The 11,339-nt window shown below is 47.1% G+C and overlaps 1 pseudogene; it reads right to left on the bottom strand.

Moving 5' to 3' along the window:
• Positions 1-7,268: 7,268 nt before the first annotated feature.
• LOC116891042 lies at positions 7,269-8,892 on the bottom strand (annotated as a pseudogene).
• Positions 8,893-11,339: the final 2,447 nt, after the last annotated feature.

Below are 11,339 nucleotides of genomic sequence, written 5' to 3'. Positions count from 1 at the left end.
GAGACAAAGAGCAAATGCTTCCTTCCCCCATGTCCTTTTATAGGCTACCACCAGCAGATGTGTTCCCAGATTTAACTTGGATCTTGCCGCCCAAAACATCTAGATTTAGGGTGTGCCTTCCCACCTCGAATGATTCACCCAAGAAAACTCCCTCACAAATGTACCTGATCGCTTGGGTCTTAGTTCATTCCTGATGTAGTCAGGTAGACAACCGAGAAGAGCCATCACAGCCTGCATGTGTGTATGTGTACAGTGAGTATGACAGCCTGCATGTGTGTATGTGTACAGTGAGTATGACAGCCTGCATGTGTGTATGTGTACAGTGAGTATGACAGCCTGCATGTGTGTATGTGTACAGTGAGTATGACAGCCTGCATGTGTGTATGTGTACAGTGAGTATGACAGCCTGCATGTGTGTATGTGTACAGTGAGTGACTGACAGCCTGCATGTGTGTATGTGTACAGTGAGTATGACTGACAGCCTGCATGTGTGTATGTGTACAGTGAGTATGACAGCCTGCATGTGTGTATGTGTACAGTGAGTATGACAGCCTGCATGTGTGTATGTGTACGGTGAGTATGACAGCCTGCATGTGTGTATGTGTACAGTGAGTATGACAGCCTGCATGTGTGTATGTGTACAGTAAGTATGACTGACTGTGCCTGCATGTGTGTATGTGTACAGTGAGTATGACAACCTGCATGTGTGTATGTGTACAGTGAGTATGACAACCTGCATGTGTGTATGTGTACAGTGAGTATGACAGCCTGCATGTGTGTATGTGTATGGTGAGTATGACAGCCTGCATGTGTGTATGTGTACAGTGAGTATGACAGCCTGCATGTGTGTATGTGTACAGTGAGTATGACTTGTGCCTGCAGACCTCAGCATGGGTAGATGATCTCCTGGATCTGGCATTAGGGATAATTGTCATCTACGTGGGTTCTGGGAACTGAGCTGGATCCTCTGCAAGAGCAGCAAGTGTTCTTAACTTCTGAGCCATCTCTGCAAGCCCTGATCTATTTCTTTTAAAGATGAAATACTATTTGTTTTAATTTTCTTTCTTTTCCTATTTTTATTTCTCTCTCTCTCTCTCTCTCTCTCTCTCTCTCTCTGTGTGTGTGTGTGTGTGTGTGTGTGTGTGTGTGTATCTGTGTGTGCGCACAGGTACCACAGCACATTATGTGGAGGGGTGGGAGGAACGATTTGCAGGGAGTTGGTGGTTACTTGTTACAGCAGCGGTAAGAAACAGATACCTTTATGAAATTCATAGGCAAATGGATGGAACTGGAAAATATCATCCTGAGTGAGCTAACCCAATCACAGAAAAACACACATGGTATGCACTCATTGATAAGTGGATATTAGCCCAAATGCTTGAATTACCCTAAATGCACAGAACACATGAAACTCAAGAAGGATGACTAAAATGCGAATGCCTCACTCCTTCTTTAAAGGGGAACAAGAATACCCTTGGAAGGGAATAGGGAGGCAAAGTTTAGAACAGAGGCCGAAGGAACGCCAATTCAGAGCCTGCCCCACATGTGGCCCATACATATACAGCCACCAAACTAGATAATATAGATGAAGCAAAGAGGTGCTGGCTGACAGGAACCGTATATAGATCTCTCCTGAGAGACACAGCCAGAATACGGCAAATAAATAGGCGAATGCCAGCAGCAAACCACTGAACTGAGAGCGGGACCCCCGTAAAAGGAATCTTAGAAAGGACTGAAAGAACTGAAGGGGCTTGAGACCCCATATGAACAACAATGCCAACCACCAGAGCCTCCAGGGACAAAGCCACTACCCAAAGACTATACATGGACTGACCCTGGGCTCCAACCTCATAGGTAGCAATGAATAGCCTAGTAAGAGCACCAGTGGAAGGGGAAGCCTTTGGTCCTGCTAAGACTGAACCCCCAGTGAACGGGATTCTTGGGGAAAGGGTGGTAATGGGAGAGGAGGGGAAGGGGAACAGCCATATAGAACGGGAGAGGGAGGAGTTAGGGGGATGTTGGCATGGAACCCAGGAAAGGGAATAACATTTGAAATGTAAATAAGAAATACCCAATTTAATAAAGATGGGAAACAAAGAAAAAAAAAAAAAGGGAGGGAGGGAAGGAGGGAGAGGGGAGAGAGAGAGAGAGAGAGAGAGAGAGAGAGAGAGAGAGAGAGAGAGAGAGCGCTCAGGGCCTGGAGAGATGGCTCATTTTTTTAAGTGAACTTGCTACAGTAAGGCGGTGGTGATTCACACCTTTAATCTTGAACTCAGGAGGGAGAGGCAGGCAGATCTCTGTGAGGTTCAGGCCAGCCTGGTCTACAGAACTAGTTCCATGATAGCCAGGGCTACAGAGAGAAACCTGTTCTTGAACAACCAGACCAAATCAAATAGAAAATAAATAATAGCAAACAAACAAACAAAAAACCCAACTCTTGCAGAGAACTTGAGTTCAATTTCCCCAACCAATGTCAGGTGCTCACCTCTGCCTGTAACTCCAGCTCTAGGGGCTTTGACACCTTCTGGCCACCAAAGGCAATTACACCTTTGTGTGTGTGTGCACGTTAATATAATATAATATAATATAATATAATATAATATAATATATATAATATAATAAATATAATATAATAAATATAATATATCTTTTGAGAAAGAGAGGGCTGGAGAAATGACTCAGCAGTTAAGAGCACTGACTGTTTTTCCAGAGGTCCTGAGTTCAATTCCCACCAACCACATGGTGGCTCACAACCATCTGTAATGGGATCTGATGCCTTCTTCTGGTGTGTCTAAAGACAGTAACAGTATACTCAGATAAATGAAATAAATCTTGAAAGAGAGCAAGAGAAAGAGAGAGAGAGAGAGAGAGAGAGAGAGAGAGAGAGAGAGAGGCTGCAGTCAGAAGAGAGTATGTTCAAGGCTTGCCTGAAGCACACAGCAAGATCATGTTTTACAAAATGAACAAAAATTATTTTTAATTCTGGAATTTAAGGCTCCATTTATAGGTGCGCATAAACAGTATAATCCTCCTTTCAAGGGATCCCTGTCCCTTTATTCGCACCTCCTTCCAGGAGCTGCCCTGATGGGGAGATGCATTCAGTCAAGCTGTGACACAGTGGCCCATCCCCCTCATCCTCTTTCCTGCGCCTTTGTTTTTCCCCAGCTGACCTAGGCTGAGTTGCTGTGCAAAATCCACCCCCACTCCCCCACCCCTACTCTTAGACCTCTGCTGTTTACTGGAAGAACTCAGTTATTCAAATTAGTTCTTACAGTGGTTTGCATTAACTGTCTTATTTCAATATCAACCCCTCTGTTTTTCTTTCCTAACCCCCTCCTTTGTCCCCCCCCCCATCTTTCCAGTCTCTCTTCTGGATGTAATTTGTCCCAGGCTTTGGCCTTGCTGTGTAGTGGAGGATGACCTTGACCCAGTTAATGAGGTGCTGGGGATTGAACCCCGAGCTTCTTGCACGTGGAGCCAATCCTCTACCAACCAGGCTATTATCAGATCTCATAGAACTGCAGTTGTTGTGCCAGGAAATGTTTGTGAACCCCTAAAAGACCACCAAGGAACCAATTCCAATGCAGCCACATTAGAGCCTCTGTAATCAACCTTGATCTTGGGCTCCCGGCCAACTCTGTCACAGCAGGAAGGTGGAGTCCTGAGCCTAGTTTTAGGCAAGCATTTATAGAAGCAAGAAGGGGGTATCTAGCCGGATGTACATCTGATTGGGGGAGGCATTATGGCCTTTAACATAATTGGCTGGTGCTGGGTGCCAAACCATAAACTTAACTTCTGCTTCCTCCTGATTGGTGATTGTTAGGAAGTGAAATGTCAGGGGCAGGCTTGTAACCTGGGGGTGCAGATTTGTTGGGGGAATAACCTGCAAACTGGTGCTAGACACAGGTCTTATTTGGGGGTGGGGGTAGCCTGGAAACTGGTGCTAGGTACTGGCCCGTTGGTTAACTTGAGTTCAACCTTAGGTCAGGGTCTCTAAGATGGAGTCTGAAGCAGTTTGTTCTCTCACAGTTACAGGCAATTGTGAGCTGCTCAGGCTGGGTGCTAGGAAACAAACCTGGGTTCTGTGGGAAAAGCAGTAGGCACTCTTACTCATTGAGCCATTTCTTCAGAATCTCCACCCCCTTTCTGTGTTTTTAGAGACAGAGTCTTCTTGCCCTGTAGCCCAGGGTGGCTTTAAACTCCTATGTCCCACTCTCTTAGATCTTAGATGGAATTTTCAGAGTCCATTTTTTTTTTTTTTTCTTGAAGCAGGGTTTCTCTGTGTAGCCTGGCTGGCCTTGACTCATAGATCACTGCCTTTGCCTCCCGAGAGTGGTGGGAATAGAGGCGTGCACCACCATACCTGGTGAGATTTTATTTTTTTCAGGGGAGGTCTTGTTTTTCTGTGATTCATTCAGAAGTTACACACACACACACACACACACACACACACACACACACACAGTTTCCTCTTCCTCTCCCATTTTACTTTACCATGTTTGCTATGGAATCCACTGCTGTATCCTGAGCCACACCCTAACCCACAGTCCCCCCTCACTGGCAGCCCTGCATACTTGTAAACACGCACTAGCAATGTCTACTATCTCTAGCTCTCCCACCTGAGGGCGTGGTCAGAGTTGGAAGGTGCTCTAGCCCAGCCCAGCCACCCACGTGATATGGGTGTTTCCCTCCTGTTTTCCTACACTTTAAGATCCTTGTGTACTGACTCACCCACATGCTCCCGAGGACTCCCACTCCTGCTGCTTCCACACTGCCAGGCCTTTCCCTGGGGCTTAGCTTCCTTTTTTCCTGCATCATGTGCTCGCTCGATCCCAGAACCTGCTAGGAAATGTCCCAGCTGTGTAGGGAAGTAGAATGATGTTCTGGCTGAGGATACCTCTCCACAGGAATGGTTGTTTTCCTTAGAGTTTCCAAGCATTGTCCTGAGAGTTTGCTCTTTTGGGGGTCAGTTGAATTGTTCCCTGGGGAGGCCATGTGCCCTTCTGTGTTTGTTCTGAGTCTCTGTGTATCAATTCACAGTGCCTCTTGAATTTGGGGTTCTTGTTTATTCTCCCCAAAACAGTGTCCCATTGTATCTGCCTACTCTAGTTTTGTTTCTGTTGTTATGATGCGTTACCCTAAAAAAAAAAAAAATACAACTTAGGACATAAAAGGTTTTATTTTCAGCTGACAGCTTCAGGTTACAGTCCATCATTGTTGAGAATTCAAGGCAGGAACAGCAAACAGCCGGTCACATCACATTCACAGTCAAGAGCAGAAGGCTGTGAATGTGTGCTTGCTCTTGGCTCCTTTTCTCTACTCTTACTCAATTCAGGACTCCTTGCCTAAGGAATGGTTCCACCCTTGGAGCTGACCAGTCAGTATTCCTTCTTTATTGCCCAGTGATAGTCATTTGGGTCTTCCATATTGCATTTCATTCGTTGGTTGATAAACATTTGGGGGTCTTTCCAGTTTGTTTTGTTTAAGGAAAATGGCTACATGCTGGTGGTACCCACGTTTTCTATGTGGCTGTATGTATGCATGACCAGAATTGTCAGCTATGTGGCCTCTCTGAATGACCTGTGGCTGTCTGCAGACATCTCAACTGCTGTCTCAGTCACCGTCTCATTCTCTCAAGACTGAGTCTTAGTTTAGTTTTGACTCAACTTCAGTCTCTTTTAGGCTGCAATTAATTTGCCAATTTTGACAAGACTTTTCAGAGGTTCTCAGTCTACACTCCCCCAAATGTGCCAGATCTGTTATATATACCACTGCAGTTTTAAGTTTTCTGAGCTCTCTAGTGGGGTGTGTGTGTGTGTGTGTGTGTGTGTGTGTGTGTGTGTGTGTGTGTGTTGAGGCCAGCAGACAGCTTGGCTTTCATTTATCTAGTTCTTTCTAGCTTGTTTGTTGGACAGTGTCTCTCATTGGTCTGGACAGCAAGCCCCCAGGTCTGCCTGGCTCCACCTCCCCAGTGTGCTCATCCTCATCCACGGTGATTCTACAACTTGTTCTGTTTCTCTTTTAGCAACGTTGGTGTCTTTGAGATTTATCTATATTGTTCTGGGGAAATACTGGGATGTTTCTAACTGAAGACAAGCATTCCGCTTTAGTCACCTCTTCAGTCAAACCCTGTCACCCTGCTGGGAGTTCTTTGTCACCACACAATGCACGGTGATGAGCCACTTGTTTCTAGCGGCTACTGTACGGGAGATGGAGTCTGTGTTGGAAGCTGTGCACAGGATTGGTTTGCTTCAATGAGAATGCAAGGCCAATAAAAGCACTTTGTGCTCATCTGCTTTATTCACATTCAAATAACACTGAGAACTTCTTTGTGTTCTAACTAACCATTTGCGATTGGTCATTTTTCTATCTGGTAGAGACAGGAGAACTCTTGGAGCTCAGTGGCCAGATAATCTAGCCTAATCAGAGAGTTCCAGGTCTCAGCCAGTAGAAACCCTGTCTCCAAACACAAGGTGAATGGCTGTGTTTCCTGTCACAGTGACAAAATATCCCAGCAAAACCAGCTTGGGGAGAAAGGGTTTATTTGGGCTTACAGATCAAGAGTGTACTCCATCACAGCAGGGAAGCCAAGGGAGCCCCTGGTCACACCCCTTAACCTCCAGGAAGCAGAGAGGGTGGATGAAGGAATGGTAGTGCTTGGCTCATTTTCTCCATTTTATATAGTCCAGAATACCCTGCACAGAGTGTAGCCCTCCCACAATTAAGATATGTCTTCCCACATCAATTAAAGAGTTAAAGGCAAGCCCTCACAGACGTTTTCAGAGGTTAACCACAATCCGGATAATCCCTCATGAGTGTGCCTGGGGGCCTGGCTTCTAAGGGATTCCAAATTCTGTCAAGCTGACAACTAATTACCACAATGGCCGCTGAGGAATGGCAACCAAGATTGACTTGTGGCTTCCACAAATCCACATACTTACGCATATCCGAACACACCGCCTTTCTAAACATGTACACTCACACACAAGAGGAATTGTTTATCACTTTATTTATTTAAGCAGGTGAAGTAGGAGGCAACAGGAAGTTCTTAGAAAATAAGTCATGGCGGGGGTGGGGGTGGGGGTGGGGAGAAATTCCTTGGAGGACTCAGGGTCTGGAAGGTTAAGAACCCACTAAAAACAGTCCCTCAGCAATCAGAAGCACAGGCTGTGTGGGTCAAACCCTGGATCTCAGCATCCTCAAAGGGCAGACAGTGCCCTGTGGCCATTAGATGAGTAGCTACCTTTACATGGGGCCATTTCCAGGGCTTATTCCAGAGAGAGGATGGAGATAAGACCCAGTTGGAGGGTTGTATCAGGGAAGGAGAAAAGGATGTGACTGAAAGGAGGGGTTGAATTACAAGTATTGAGAGGAGAGCCTGTGGAGAGGAAGTAATCCAGGAATACTAGATAAGGCTTGGAGCGTTAAGAGAGCTGAAGGCCTAAGGTCAGAGGTTTAGATCTTGCACTGGCAGCACACAGGGGCACAGCAGCTGGACTGGCAGCAGGGCTTGCAGCAGCTGGACTGGCAGCAGCTGGACTGACAGCAGCAGGGCTTGCAGCAGCTGGACTGACAGCAGCAGGGCTTGCAGCAGCTGGACTGGACTGACAGCAGCAGGCTTGCAGCAGCTGGACTGACAGCAGCAGGCTTGCAGCAGCTGGACTGGCAGCAGCTAGATTTGCAGCCCCCACAGGGCCTTGCCCCCACAGGCAGCCTGGACAGGGCAGCCTAGATTTGCAGCCCCCACAGGAGCCACAGCCCCCACAGGAGCCACAGCCTCCCTTGCAACCCCCACAGGAGCCACAGCCTCCCTTGCAGCCACCACAGGAACCACAGCCTCCCTTGCTGCCCCCACAGGAGCCACAGCCTCCCTTGCTGCCCCCACAGGACCACAGCCTCCCCTGCCCCCCCCACAGCTGGAGCAGGAACAGACAGCCTCCACAGCTGGCACACAGGAACAGACAGGCAGCAGGAGCCACAGCTTGCAGCAGCTGGAGCCACAGCCCCACAGCTGGAGCCACAGCCCCACAGCTGGAGCCACAGCCCCCACAGCTGGAGCCACAGCCCCCACAGCTGGAGCAGGAACAGGTGGGTACACAGCAGCACCCTGGCTTACAGCAGCAAACAGGTTTGCAGCAGCTGGAGCCACAGCCCCCACAGCTGGAGCCACAGCCCCCACAGCTGGAGCCACAGCCTCCTGAGCAGCCACAGCAGGTCATGGTTCTGGTGTTTGGTTGAGGATGGAGTAGGTCAGAGGAGCAGGTGGAGAGGAAGGTGTGCAGATGTGGAGCCTCCTGATCCTCGGGTCTTTATATCCCTGCCCAGGGTCAGGTGCAAGTCTGTCTGCAGTCACTTCCTTGTGACTATTTCTGTGGTCCTCCATATTTTCATGTTTTCCCCTTGGAATGGCTTCCTGCTGGCTCAGCTGAGCTTCCCTCTCTTTGTTTGTTTGTTTGTTTGTTTGTTTGTTTTATATTGCTGTTCCTGTTTTTTTTCTTCTTTTTTTGTCCCCTCCTCCCTGTTGGAGCCTGGGCCCCAGGTAGTTAGGGATGTCCCCAAGAGGTCATCTACTGTCACTGTTGACTTTGTGACCCATAAGAACACCCTTTAGATCACATGTACATACTTTCACTGTTGACTGTTCCCTGGCGACATTTATTTTATATTCTAATTTTCAAGTCCCCCATGGTGTTTTACTGGAAACACTAAAGAAGAAAGCAAATGAGTCATTGCCCTGGTCCTAGGGGTGCTACTTGGTTGCTCTCTGTAAGCATGGCATACACAGATTGAGTAGATACTCCTGGGCCTATTCTGCCTCAGGTTCTTCATGCCTCTGTCAGCCTCTTGGGGTGGCCTTTCCAGTAGTCTCCTGTGAGTGCAAACTCACTCCATTCTCACACCTACAATGTGAGTGTGCACACTCAGTCACTAGCATTTTCTCACTTCTCCGCTCAGTGCCCACTCCTCTGGGGCTGCTGCCAGTCAGAGTCTGCCTCTGTGCTCAACTGGGTTTTATGAGGCCGAGGTCCTTTCTGCTGAAAACTGACTGTGTCTCCAAATTCGGGTGCTGGAAACTACTCCAGTGCACTCGTGCTGAGACGGCCCCCGGGGGGGGGTGGATCTTTGTTGCTGTGAAGAGGGCTAGCAGGAATGGTGCTGGGGTGTCTGCCTTCCTATCGTGAGACGAAACAGCCAAAGGGGCCCCTCCAGATGTGGGTGGCTTTCTTTTTACTTTGTAAAAGTAATAAAAAGTTGTTGGTGTTTTTTTTTTTTTTGTTCTGTTTTTTTTTTTTTTTTTTTTTTTTTTTTTGTGGACAATGTCATCCATGTATATAATGCTTTTACTCCCTCCCATTCTCTCTGGAATTCTTCATCCCAACATGTCTCTGCATTTCCTTATAGTTATTTATTTTCGTGTGTGTGTGTGTGTGTGTGTGTGTGTCTATGTGTGTGTGCCTATGTGTATATCTGTGTGTGTCTACGTGTGTGCCTATATGTATGTGTGTATATGTGTATATGTGTATGTATGTGTGTGTGTATGTGTCTATGTGTGTGTGCCTATGTGTCTATGTGTGTGTGTGCCTATGTGTGTATGTATGTGTATATGTGTGTATCTATGTGTGTGTCTGTGGGTATGTGTATATGTGTGTGTGTGTATGTGTGTATATGTGTGTCTGTGTGTCTCTGTGTGTGTGTGTGTGTATGTGTGTGTGTGTATGTGTGTATATGTGTGTCTGTGTGTGTGTGTGTGTGTGTGTGTGTGTGTAGATTAGTGGATGTCTAGTAAGAGTTATCTCCTTCCCCTATGTGGATACTGGGGATTGATTTCAGGTTGTCATGCTTGGTAGCAAGTGCTTTTACTCCTTAAGCCATGTCACTGGCCCTTATTTATTTATTTATTTATTTATTTATTTATTTATTTATTTGTAATAATCCATTGAGCTTTAAATAGGTTTACTTGCATGAATGTGAGTATGAATTTGTTTACCGAATCATGGACAACTCACCAGAGGTTCTATATTCCTGCAGAAAAATGACACTCCATCTCTGTCAGCCTTCAAGCTGCACTGCAGCTATAGGGGGAAACCCCATGTGCCCCTCCCCTATTTGCGTTGGAATGCTGACAGATTCTATATTGTGTGAATCTTTGTCATCCTCTGTTGCAGTAAAAATTTAAAAAGGACCGTTTTCTATCAGTTTCTGTGAGCCGGATCCACTCATTCTGGCTGCTACTCTGCCACATGGTCCGCAAGCTGCCCTCTCCCGGCTGTCTCCCTCTCTCCTATGACCCCCTAGTTCTGCGCATTCTCACTCCTCCAGGGCAACAGAACCAGAACCACACACTCCAACTGTCTCTCAGCCTGGTAAAATCAAAGTTCCAGAAACTTGTAATTTCGCAATTAGATTTACATGTTAAATTCTCAATCCATAATTCATCCACACAATAAATTCACTGTCAATTGATAAAGATATAAACCACCCACCTAGACGAGATAAAATTGATGTAGTTCACCTAAATCTGAGCCATCCTACTCCATAGACTCCATCTTGATCTCCTCCCTTCCTCCTCTCTCCCCCCTTATAAAACCCTTGTCCCTGCCCCACTCTCTACTGTATCGCCCCAATCATGTATCGCCTTGATATCAACCTACAATCCTCTGTCAGGAGGAATAGGTTCCACAGGGCTTGGTTCTGGCGGGGAATGCTGGAAATGTTACAACTCCCAGAAGAGAAGTGAGGAGGTTTGGGTGGCTTGCACTGGGCAGGTAGCTGAGGTCCTGAGTCTCTCCTCTGTAGGGCAGCAGCAGCACAAGCTGCAGGGGTGGCAGCGGCAGCATAAACCTAGCCAGCCAGCCAGGTCCAAGATCCAGCAACGGATGCTTCCGGGAGAGAGAACTCTTTGTCAAGTGTTATAACTCAGTAAAAACGGCCACTCTCAAACGAACCTCAGTGAAATAGCTTGTGTGCTTTATTCCTTGTGAACAGGGACTGTACAAACATTGGAGAGTGGGGTGAGATTCAGGGGTGGGTGTTTTCTATTGGCTCAGTTTGAGAAGTTAGTGAGGCTCTATTTGCATGGGGAAGGACTCTAGGCGTTTCCTTAGTCGTGGCTGATTGCCCATGGTCCTCTCAGGGGTGTGTCATGGTTACATGTCCAGAAGGCAGTTCCAGAGCTGGTAGAGAAATGGGTAGGGAGTATCTCAACTCCTGCCGATCTAAAGCCTCTGAGATTCCTGGGTCCAAGCTCACTCAACCTTAGCAGTTCCTCTGTCTGGTGGCATGGTCCACTTGCCCAACAGATCTTGTCCAGGGAACCATAGCTGCCATGAGTTCATTAG

This window comes from Rattus rattus, chromosome 2 (genome assembly GCF_011064425.1).
Source record: "Rattus rattus isolate New Zealand chromosome 2, Rrattus_CSIRO_v1, whole genome shotgun sequence".
In the NCBI taxonomy this organism is placed as follows: domain Eukaryota; kingdom Metazoa; phylum Chordata; class Mammalia; order Rodentia; family Muridae; genus Rattus; species Rattus rattus.
This window is presented reverse-complemented; position numbering and strand designations above follow the sequence as displayed.